This window comes from Bidens hawaiensis, unplaced genomic scaffold (assembly GCF_021521415.1).
Source record: "Bidens hawaiensis isolate Kalapana, Puna unplaced genomic scaffold, B.hawaiensis_p1.1 tig00005019_1, whole genome shotgun sequence".
Classification (NCBI taxonomy): Eukaryota; Viridiplantae; Streptophyta; class Magnoliopsida; order Asterales; family Asteraceae; genus Bidens; species Bidens hawaiensis.
In genome coordinates, this window is record NW_027491318.1 from 1 (window position 1) to 12882 (window position 12882).

Sequence of the window (12882 nt, forward strand, 5' to 3'; positions counted from 1 at the left end):
CTCCTGACTACCCCACAATAACTCAAACTCAGATTCTCTCCACAAAGCAGAATCTTCAGAATGCGGACAATAAATTAAACTTGGTTGGCCCATAAATAGTCAGATGCTCCTGACTACCCCACAATAACATCATACCTCATCAGTAATCACTTTTCTCTGTTCTTCTGTGTTCTTATAACAATCACCACTGTAGAAGCTCAATGAACAAGGGGTTATCCATTAAACTTGTAGACGATAATTCCTTCAGGTAATTGTGCTTTGTTCATCTTCAAATTTGCCGCTTTAACCGTTAAACATTTAAACGCTCTGACTTTGCCGGCAAATATCAGTGAAAATTTCACTGTCACCAAACTTTTTCTGGAATGTGATCAACATGTATAGGATGTCCAGAAAAATCTTCATCACTGACCCGACAATTAACCGAAAATTTCCGGAAATTTTGTCGAAAAAAATTTTATTTTCGCCAAACTTTTTCAGAAGACTTCCCGACTGATAAAAATGGCTTGGGCAAATTTTCGTGTAAGCAGGCGTTCCAGATTTTTTTTTTTTTTTTTTTTTTTTTTTTTTTTTTTTTTTTTTTTTTTTTTTTTTTTTGGTCTGGAACATGTTCGATCGAATGAGAACTGGTTCGGTCGAATGAACCACAGATTCGATCGGATGAAGCACATATTCGATCGGATGAAGAACTGGTTTCGATCAGCTATTTGAATTTGACACTTTGAGCGGGGAAAACCAGTTCGATCGAATACAAACTGATTCGATCGAATGAAGACATCTGGTTCGATCGAATGAACAGGCTGTCTGGGCGGGAAAACTTGCGTTTGAATTTGACACTTTTGAGCTGGAAGACTGATTCGATCGAATCAGTCAATCGAATAGGCCTATTCGATCGAATGGGGAACTCGTTTCGATCGAATGGACTGATTCGACTCCTTCAACGCCAGCCCAGAAAACGCGAAGAACACGAAGAACACACCAACTTTTTAACGTCCAGAACGCATAAAATCAAGAGCTCGGCTTGCTAGATCGGTTGTTAGACCTTTCTAGCGGTAACCGTGGCTCTGATACCAATTGTTGATCCAGCCGGGACCGAGACGATCCGAGCGCGTTCGAGACGGAAGGTTTGAAGACCAAAGACGGACAGAAACAAACACGAAACAAACGATTTCATTGATAAAAACGAAAGATTACATGCTTGTTTAAACACTGAAATCACGGTCTATGGCAGGGGGAGGTCGAGCATGGCCTCCCCCCTCATCCGGACAGCACCTGGGCCCCGGGCACGCAAAACCTCTACTGTTCACAGCCTGAAAGCTGGTATTTATACCCGCTGCCATTCGGTCAGGACTCATTCGATCGAATGAGTCCTATTCGATCGAATGGCAGACTCATTCGATCGAATCAGAAACTGGTTCGATCGAATGAGTATCCATTTGAAAATGCTCTTTCAAATGGATCACTTTCAGCGTGAACCACTACCTAGGTGTACAGCATACAACATAAACATTCTAAACTATTCGCCAAGCGACGGCCACAAAATGTGCACCAACACTATGGGTCGAAGTCAATTCGGGGTGACTTGGGGAAAGCCAAATACGCTTTGAGGATAGATAGGAGGCATCAATATTTCTGAGTTGTTGCCCACTTAAATTTTAAGGATTAATTGAACCTAACTCGTATCACAGAAACGATGAAAACCATCTTAAGTATATTACCTGCTTACAACCTGTCTCTATATGTCATAATACAGCTAAACACGGATCTATGTAACAGTCACGTAGTTAGTATGATTCCTGTTAGGATCTTTTCTGAAACGTGGTGTCCCTGACTAGACTGAAATTTGATCCCTTATTCGTTAAATTTTTTTAAGTTTTTCCTATCTTTGTAGTTGTATTATTTTATAACTAGTTACTTAGACATGATCATCTTTGTTTAACTCTTTTTGGAAGTTTCAAATGTTAATTGCAAAATGTTCAAACTTAAAGGTTTGATTTTGAAATTATAGGCGAAGTTGTTGAATCAGGTGAACTTGTGCTTAACTTCGCCTAGGCGAAGTTATCCGTAACTTCGCCTGAACTACACTGACCCTATATAAGGATTTTTAAACAGTGAAATTCATTATTTTTACATAATCCAGCGAACTTAAGCTCAGCTTTTCCGGCGAACTTATCATCTTTTTCCGATTTCGATCTTCGTTTCCAGTTTCTATTATCAGTTGAGGGTACGTGTTGTCGATATACCTCACAAACATGTTCTTTCATGGTCGTTTTTACCCGGTTCGAGACCTTGGGTCGTCGGACCTTCAAAACCGAAACTTTCAAAACTTGTGTTAACGTGTGCATGGACATCCTTCTCATCTAAACATCCTTAATATCATGTGTTTTGATGTCCTTGATCGTCGAACTTAGCCGAAATCACCGGATTTCCGGTGGTTGGAATCCTAACAGTCGCCGATTCAGATGTAGGCGAAGTTAGGGTTTAGGCGAAGTTATCCGCAACTTCGCCTGGGGCTTAATTTCGCTTGAGGCGAAGTTATCCGCAACTTCGCCTGAAGCTTAATTTCGCCTAACTCTTATCTTCGCCTGAGGCGATGTTGTGATAAGGCGAAGTTAACATCAACTTCGCCTAGACCAGTTTACTTAAAACTAATTAGACGAACTTACAGATGAAGCGAAGTTGTTCCCAACTTCGCCTCATCTTTAACTTCGCCTATACATGTTTGATCACAACTTCGCTCATGGTATAAAGCGAACTTGTGAGTTGCTTAACGGTTATCTAACTTGGTTCGTTTAGTGCAGATATGGCTGCTGTTGGAGGAGCTGGTGGTGATGACGGTGACGATCAGAGGCAATTCTTTCCAGCTCATAACCAGTTCATCACTCTAGATCCAGATGCAAAAGGCGTGGAGGACTACAGGGAGATTATTACTTTTCTCCTGCGCTCAAGAATATTTCACGCTATCACAACTACCCTGCCTATTTCACTACCGAATATTGAAGACTTTTGGCAGACGGTAGAGTATGATTGCCGGGTTGAGCCCCCGGTGATGCGAGCCACCGTTAATGGTCAAGTTGTTCAGTTTTCCTCTGAACACATACGGGTGGCGTTGCAATTTGGAGAAGAAACAAGAGATGACCCAACGGAGTTTGTTGCTCCTTTTCGTGATGGCGCGTTCCTCAGGATGGGGTATTCAGGTCTCTTAGGGGATACACAGCGAAGGAAAGGATTTTTATTAGATCAGTGGCGCTTCCTAATGCACGTCATGATAGTATGTATGTCAGGACGGAAGGCGGGCACTGATGGAATGGGTGCGACGATGCAGTCTGCTATGACTGCCCTGACTTACAATAAAAGATATTCTTTTAGTCAGATGATCTTTTACGAGATCGATCGTCAGAGGAGGGCTGTGGCGCGTGTGAGCAGTTTACAATGTATCCACGATTCCTACAGATGATTTTAAATCATGTGGCTCCGTCGCTACCTCAAAGACGCCCTATTCGATACGTGGAATGTGTGACGAAACGTATCTTTGCTCAGTGTCGCACTTCCAGCGCACGAAGCAAGCCTGCGCTGCGTCCCAGGCATACTCCGCTCTTTTGGTATCTTATAAACCCGGAGTATGTGCCTGCGGCGGGGGACGAGTTCAGAGACCCAAGACCACAACAGGCGGCAGCACCCCAGGCTGTATCAGCTGCGCCTGCTGTATCTACTGCTGTATCTGCTGCTGTGCCAGCTTCTGAGATTGATCTTGACGCCATGTTCGGCGGGCAAGGGTTGTTTGATATGGACCGAGTTGATCCACATGAGTATATTCAAGTCTCGGGTCCACAAGCTGATTTTGATGATGTGATGGAAGAGGCCAGACGGATGATGGTGAGGCATGAGAGAACGGTGGGTAAGCAGAAGAGAATTGTTGACGACGACGATGAAGAAGATGATGAAGAAGAGGCTGTGCAGCTGGTGCGAAAGCGCTCAAGAAGGGAAACGACAGGTATGGGTGTAGGAGCCGGAGAGACTTCAAGGTTTGCACGTTTTGCTCCACCTGCCTTGTCTGGTATGTCCCTTGTTCCTACCTCTGTGCAGGTATCGAGTACAAGTGCTACGGTTGTTCCCGTAGTGGCTACATCGTCGGCTGACATTCCACATATCACAGCCGTCCAGACGTCGGCTCCAGCAATTGTGTCTCTACCACCTCCAACGCTTACTCCATCGGTGGTAGTAGCACGATTTGTTGAGTCTACGGTCACCACTACTGCAGGAGTATCGAGTACGGTACCACCTGCGGACACGCCCACCTCAGACTCGGAACGTATAGCTTCACTAGAGCGGATTGTAGCTGAGCAGTCCAAGACCATTCAACGCCTAGTGGAAGCAAATCAACTGCAGGCATCCCTCCTGGTTGAGCACGGGCAAGTTATTGATGCCTTGAAAGAGTTCTTGGCATCTCAGGGGGAGATGAGCTGTAGAGGAGATGAGTTGAGGACCAAGCGTCGAGAAGACCGAGACGATGATCCCAATGCACCGGAAGGTGCAGGTGGTGAGCTACCAAGAACCTCTCAAGCCCTTGGGGCTTCCACAGCTGAGGGGGAGTCTACCGAAGCGGCTGGTGGTGATGATGTAGTGATGGTGGAGGATGACGTGATCGATGCGCTGAAGGAACTTGATGATGACATGTTCAGCGACGAAGTGTTATTTGATGAAGATGTTCTGCCAATCAGTGAGATTGAAAAGATTGGTGCAGAAATAGTTGTTGAGAATGTGATTGAGGAAGGAGAGATTGTTGAAGAAAATGTCGAGCATGAGATCCCTGTGGTTGAACAGTCGACTATATGTGAAGATGCTGCGGTTGACAACACTGAGTGGGAAGAACAGCCAAATTGGAAGGAAGGCTGCGCTCAGTGGTTTGTAAAGACGAAGAAGCCTGCAGTACCAACGATGTTCAAGAAGTCATACAATATAAAGGGATATGCAGAGTCGAAGAAAGGAATCATATGCTGGTTGTACGATGAAGAGTTGAGATTATTTGTGATCAAACGTTACGACGGCATTCAGTACTTCAAGAGGATGTTAAGATCCCTGAATACCTTACCGGAGTGTGAGGTGAAAGACTTAGCGAGACTGGGGCTGATAAACAGAAGTAATGATAATATGGCGAGGATGATTGGGAAAATTGTTTGGAAGGAGGCCATCAAAGATAAAAAGTTTGAACTTCTGAAGCCTCAGAAAGGGAAGTTAGTGGAAGATAAAGATAGAGGGATGAGGGCAGACGGCAAACCATGGATGGTTATGAAGTATAAACCAGTCCGTAATTTAAAAGAAGTGCCGATGAAGGTGATGCCCAAGAATGTCTTAAAAGTTTGAAATGGTGGTACGTGGACTGTGAGACTGCTGAATCGGTCATGGAGGATGAAGATGAGCAAGAGATTATGAGGGTGTATGATCCTATGCACTTAGTCAATCTGTCTCAAGCTGACTTGCAGGTACTACACGCTAAGAAGATTTTCTACATTCCTGCTTGGAAAGAGGAAGCTAAGAAGTACCAGAAGCTGGTCTCTGTATGTGTTAGACAGGGAGTGCATGCTTGAGGGGATGCAGAGAGAAGACGAGAGATTACAAGACACAAGCTTTGAAGATCAAGATATGAAGCTACTGCCAAGGGGGAGTCTGTTGGTACATAGATGTCAGTAGTTCATAGTCTAGCGTTTGTAATCGAGTCTGTAATGTAATTGTGTTTAAGTTTATCTTTATGTATGTAAGCGAAGTTGTCAACAAGTTCGCTTAGGCGAACTTGTTGAACACGCGAAGTTGTTGACAAGTTCGCCTAGGCGAACTTGTTCAACGAGCGAAGTTATTGACAACTTCGCCTGAGGCGAAGTTGTCGTGTATTTAAGTATCCTACGGGTTACTGTTTAAGTTGTTGGTTTTTTGAGAGTTTGTTTTAGAGTTCGTGATAGCGTGTGATCATTTCACGTGTCAAGTGTCTGTAATAGACGTGGTTCGAGTTATAATATAACGTGGTTTCGTTTGTATCGTGTGTTCGTGTTTTACGTATTCTACGCTCGTAACTACCTACGCAGGGATTCCGCACCTGCGCAGATAGCGATATCCCGTGTAAGATCCGTCCGGGAACCTACAAAAGGGTACGATTTAGGCATATAGGTTACGGGTTCTTTTATCAATCGATTACCCATCAAATCGTAACCATTTTCAGTAAGTTTAGCTTTGTTGGATTCGTTTTTACCATCCAAACACAGATCTATCATTTCTATACTAAGCCAAACCTAAACAAACAAGTTCTCGATATAAACGTACCGTAAATGAGTCGAACTACGAACACGAGCTGGTCTTGTTGCTTTGGTTCGTCACTACGATCTAGCACCAACGAGCTCGGGTCCTCGCCTTTGGATCTTGGTTCGGGTTGTGTGTTTTGGGGTGTGTAGAGATTAGGATGGATAAATGGATGGAATGGAATGGAAATGATTGGGGTTTAAGGGGGTATTTATACTCCCTTAAGCCCATGGACCGAAGGCCCATATTTCCTTTTGGTCCCTATCTAATCCCATCTAACTATCCTACTAAGTCTTCATATTTTGCTATTATTATTATCGTTCCACTAACTCGTTTACTTCACCCGACAAAATAATATATTAAATATTACTTTAGAAATTTCAGGATGTTACAAGTCTTCCCTCCTTAAAGAGGTTTCGTCCCCGAAACCTAGCTTATTTCTTTAAAGGGAATACCTTTGTAAAAGGAATACCTTTTTCTTTATAATCGCACACTTTATTGAATCACCTTTGCTTTCTTAGTTATCCTTCTTACTCCCGACTTTGCAGCCATCGAATGGTGGTCATGTGTTTTAGCTATTTAAGGTAGCTTGTCCATGAGGTTCTCGATGTCTCAAATCTCGTCTCGTCTTTCCAAGGGCTTCCTTTGATGCTTTTGTGACAATTTGGCAACTCTCTTAGCATATCTGACTACAAGCTACAAGCGTGACTTCTTCATTACTTTTTGCAGTTGGAGTCATGTTGTTTTCGTATATCGCTCTGCCTCAGATTCTTCTCGTGTCCGCCTCTTTTGTAACAGTCATCTATCTTATCTCTAAGGAAACACAAATGTTATCACTCTAGGAATTATTTAGCACGTGATTCGTAAGGTAAGTAGTTAATGACGTTGATCAAGTGTAATTAACTATTTGCGTTACTCCTCAGGTTCTACATACTTCCCTTCATGATTTCACTTGTGCTTGTTTATACTCTTAAACAGTTAATCAGTTAAGATCAATTAATCCTATCCCTAAACTGCACTCATTCTTCATTTAGCAAATAAGCCAACATTAACATACACCATTTACCATACACTTTACCTTTACTGAGCTTGCTTGAGTGACACATGGCTATCTTGAACTGACATCTTCTTTCTTTCTCATTTTAAATCCCATTCTCTGTTCGAGTCTAAGCATGTAGGATGCTTAAATCTCTCGAACTTATGCTCTGATATCAACTTGTAAGGCCCCAAACCGGTAGCCCTACTTTAGCGTCGGATTTACTCATAAACACAGTTCTTGCAATCAGAGTTAATTAAAACTTTCGCGGAAACGTTTACTTGAAGCATTCGTTACAAAACATTCAATCACTTCTCTGATACTATAAAACAAATCATTATATTTAAAACATCTTTTCTTCCATCTTAAGATGCCAGCCGTTCAATCCATGCCATGTGCCATCCTAATGCTAGTTCTTTGGTCTGATCACCTGCGTGCATACTAAAAGTCAATTACGCTGTGTGAGTTCTAGTTAATCAAGCAACTTATCATACAACCACTATATACATCATATACGTATCCGAAGACACATAATCCACTATCTAACCTGCTCACATTACCACTTAGCCTCTTATTTACGCTTACCACTTTGCCACCTTGCCACTTTAATAACGTATAACGTTATGCCACTTTGCCACTTTAATAACGTATAACGTTATGCCACTTTGCCACTTTAATAATGTAAAACGTTATGCCACTTTGCCACTTGAATAACGTAAAACGTTATGCCACTTTGCCACTTTAATAACGTATCACGTTATGCCACTTTGCCACTTTAATAACGTAAAAACGTTATGCCACTTTGCCACTTTAATAACGAAGGCAAGTATAGGCTTACCCTACCACGTACTATCGTTATGCCACTAACACTCTTACTAGACTCTTGCCACTTCTAACACGCTCTACCTCTACTTGTCTACAACACGCTTCATATCATTTACATAATAAGCAAGTCACATCAACAATCATACACACATAATAACGATGGCACGTACAGGCTTTCCCTATCACGCGCTCACGTTATGCCACTAACACCCTTACTAGACTCTTGCCACTTCTAACACACTCTACCTCTACCTGCCTATATCAAACTTCATATCAGTTCAGTAATTACGTAATAAACAAGTCACATCATTACATTCATACACACTATCAACCACTTGGAATTTACTATCCTTGGCGATACGTGCAATATCCGAAGATCGTTCACGTACCGACAAGCATTATAAAATATATACCTCGTATAACATCTATAGCATACACTTACCACTTAAGGTAGGTGTATTCAAACTTCACATCGAGTATGCACACAGCCCCGAAAACATAACAAGGAAATGGGGCTTGAAACTCACCTGAACTCTGCTTCTTCCTTCGATAGTTGTAAATCCCTTCTTTAACTGAGCTCGGCTGACTGTATAAGTTACACGTATCAATACTCGCCTGATTTAATCTGGTGGCCTAGTATTAGCTTACTTTTACTTATCGTTTTTAATTTATTTTCTAATCGAACTTGATATTAGGCGAAGTTAAACCTTAGGCGAACTTAGCTTTAGGCGAAGTTAAACCTTAGGCGAACTTAGCTTTAGGCGAAGTTAAACCTTAGGCGAACTTAGCTTTAGGCGAAGTTGTCATCAGGCGAACTTAGCTTTAGGCGAAGTTGTCATCAGGCGAACTTAGCTTTGCAGGCGAAGTTCATCAGGCAAACTTAGCTTGCAGGCGAAGTTGTCGGCTACAGCTACTGTTCGTCCTTAATCATCTTCGTTTCTTAACCAATTAACTCGATTTAGGTATCCACGGAATCGTCTGACCAGCGCCTACAAACCCCAACCATTAAAACGACCTAACATCGATGTTTAAAGGGTGCGATTTAGGCATATAGGTTACGGGTTCTTTTATCAATCGATTAACCCATCAAATCGTAACCATTTTCAGTAAGTTTAGCTTTGTTGGATTCGTTTTTACCATACAAACACAGATCTATCATTTCTATACTAACCCAAACCTAAACAAACAAGTTCTCGATATAAACGTACCGTAAATGAGTCGAACTACGAACACGAGCTGGTCTTGTTGCTTTGGTTCGTCACGACGATCTAGCACCAACGAGCTCGGGTCCTCGCCTTTGGATCTTGGTTCGGGTTGTGTGTTTTGGTGTGTGTAGAGATTAGGATGGATAAATGGATGGAATGGAAATGATTGGGGTTTAAGGGGGTATTTATACTCCCTTAAGCCCATGGACCGAATGCCCATATTTCCTTTTGGTCCCTATCTAATCCCATCTAACTATCCTACTAAGTCTTCATATTTTGCTATTATTATTATCGTTCCACTAACTCGTTTATTTCACCCGACAAAATAATATATTAAATATTACTTTAGAAATTTCGGGATGTTACAATTCCCGAAGATTTTTGATACTCTGCCTTAAATTTAGTACGGACCACGCATTTACCAACATACATGACTAGAATCTTTCTCATATCATATCACCCATAAACTTCCTTAATATCTTTTCATCTTTGTTAGTACTTGGACGAACTGAATATTTCAAACTTGGTTTTTCTTCATTCATGATCTAGTCTCATAGATTCTAAAGGTTTGGGATTCAAATTTTAGTTCTTGCAGTGAAGTATTTTGTTGGTTTTCGCAATTATAATTGTTTAACAACTCCACCAACTCCATTACCTCATATTCAATTTCTTTTGATTAATCATAGGTCACAGGCTTTTATGGTTTGTGTAATTTGTACATCTATTAGTATACAAGTAGTATTATCAGATCATAAGTTCAATGACAACTGCTACTAATTCCCGGTCATGGTCAGTATAATTTCGTGCACTTTTAGTTGTTAGGAAGCGCATACTATAACCTTGTTTTCTTTCCATTCATAATTTCGGTCTTTTTGAGTTGGGAAAATAAAAATTTAGGTAATACTAGAAAATTCTTCATCTTGCTGGGGTCTACCTAAATTCCTTAGTTAGTTCGCAAGATGCCCACAAATTGTATTTCTTGTCTAGGGTAGCCTGTAACATATCCATAGGAATAATCGCTTTGTCGACCAAAGGCTTGTACTTCGTGAATTACAAAATTAACAATTTTGGTTGGTTTTGAAAAGAAGGGTGTCAAAAATGGAGAGCCTTACGCCAGATAACAGAGGTTGTTCTTTCCGGTTTGTTTTGTGACGGATCTAGTCCTCAGATGTGCGATATAGGATGCTTCAAGATTAGAGACAATTTCTTTTATAAAAGAAGTTTCAAGTTAAAGGTTTCATACCAAAGAAAGAAAATGGAAAAACAAAATGAAAGAGCACTTATGTGTTCATCACAGCTAACGTCATTACAGGAGTTTGATCGATTATTTTGAATTGTTCCACATAGTAAAGGTCGGTTAACACGAAGTTTAAGGAAGGAGTTGAGACACCAGGAATATCTTGTAGAAAGGCTGATCACAAAGTTTGTTTTGATAGGCCATAAATCAGTTTGGCAGAGGGTTGACCACAAGTCAGAGTAGTAACTTCAAAAAGGAATTCATAGTTGGAGCATAAGGGATACGATGTTAATTTACGAGAGTTTTTTCAATTTCCGCGTAAACGACAAAGTTTAAAGTCCGGCCATGAGTTTCTAGAAAAGTTTTAAATCAAGATGTTTGTCAAGTTTTGATGAAGGTCTTATATTCATGGAAACACCTACAAGAGTTAATCAAGATTATAAATTTTAGTAAATGATAGTCTAGGGCTCGTAGTTACTTGCAACATGACAGAGTTTAGAGTTTTAAGAGTTTGTTTAGAAAAGTGTTTACATAACGGAATCTCATCTCACACCAATGTACCTATAGATTTATGATTTCGTTCCAGACCATACTCATCATTTTATCTTACATTGGGGTGTTATTTCCTTTCCATTATGCCTTTATAAGATAGTAATGACATCATAAAGAGAAGTAGTGAACGCTAATAAGGTAATGCCGAAAGCAGAGGAAGAGGGAATTTGTTCCCGATGTATGTAACTCCTGCATAGTTCCGAGTACCACTACCAATCAATTGGGGGCTCCACGAATACGGACATAAGGTGGCTACTCGCATACCTCATCACCTTTCACGGGTGCTAGACTGGGCCTCGACTAAACTAGTGGTGGCATCAAAAGACATAATAGGACTTGAAGCAAGACGTGAAGTGACAAGTTAAAAGATACCTTATCAGCTAGGGATGGTGACATGGGTAAAGTGGACCTACCAGTGACATGGTGTGAGTGAATGCTATGTACGTATGTAATGCAATGCATGAAAACAATGTACTGATGGGTTAACACGTTTGAAAATACTGTTGTTGAGCTTTGAAAGGTCATACACCGGTTTTTCAAAAACAAACCGAGTTCACGATAGCCAATGTCTTTGATATCAATCAGTCACACCCTCAAACTTCGACTAACAGAGTTTTACCATGAGGCGCGTGACATAACAGGATCTAGCTCATTTGTTATACCAAACAACTATTTAAATATAACATCATTTAAGTTTCATCCAAACAACTGAGAAACCAAAAACAAACCAAATAGTTTAAATTTTTGCGGAAGCATATAAAAGTAAAATGTTTAAAATAATAAACCACATGCTCAAACATGCACAACCATCAAATTTGTAAACAAAGTGAAATAAAAGTTCACGCGAAAAGTGTGACTCCTGACATATACAACGCAATCCGCTCCTTAGCGCATCTAGCAACCTAGGCAAGTATAAATACTCAAGGGTCAACACGAGATTATTGAGTTCATAAGTTGTAGTAAAAAGTAGTACGGTAGTATATGTAGTATTCCTTATAAGCAGTGTAAGTATAAGTATATTTTTCACATTTCAAATATACTAGGGTAGCTAACCTATTTACAAGCTACTAGACGATTGAATCAAAGTTGACATAATGTGTGCATTCCCAGCAGGTCTATCACCAACACTAGGGTAATTGTTAGGTCAATAATACACCCGTTTTATGATATTGTACCCGTCATGATAGCACAACTAGCCCGGTTGGGGTTTTGTCCAACCCACTAGTACTATTCAATATTACCGCGAAGAATTCCCTCTCTAACGTTTCAAAAGAATGTAAGGACTTAAAGTGATATAAAGGGCATCTACTATACACCTATCATATATAAGAAAATATATAAAACCAAAACAAGTCACTACGTTTTCCTCCAGAAAACTAGTATTTAACTATGTCCATGTTTTCTCTCTCAAGAAAATGAGTAGTGAAAATGTTTTTGGTGTTTTTTTTCCCAAAAATAAGTTGTAAGACCCCGAATCCTGAGAATCCTACAGTTGGTAATCATATCCAAAAATTTCACAAACGTTTAAAACCAAGAAAATTCGTTTTATTTAAAACCATTTCAGAGTAAATAAACAGCGGAATAATAAGTATTAAAATTCTCAAAACCGGGAAAAATACCGAACCATTAGCAGCGGAAAATACTAAGTATTAAAATTCCCAAAACCAATTATAAAAGAAACGTCTGTTTTTATCTAGGAGTTCTCGTGTAGAAATGCGTTCAACTCTCCGAGTAGCCCC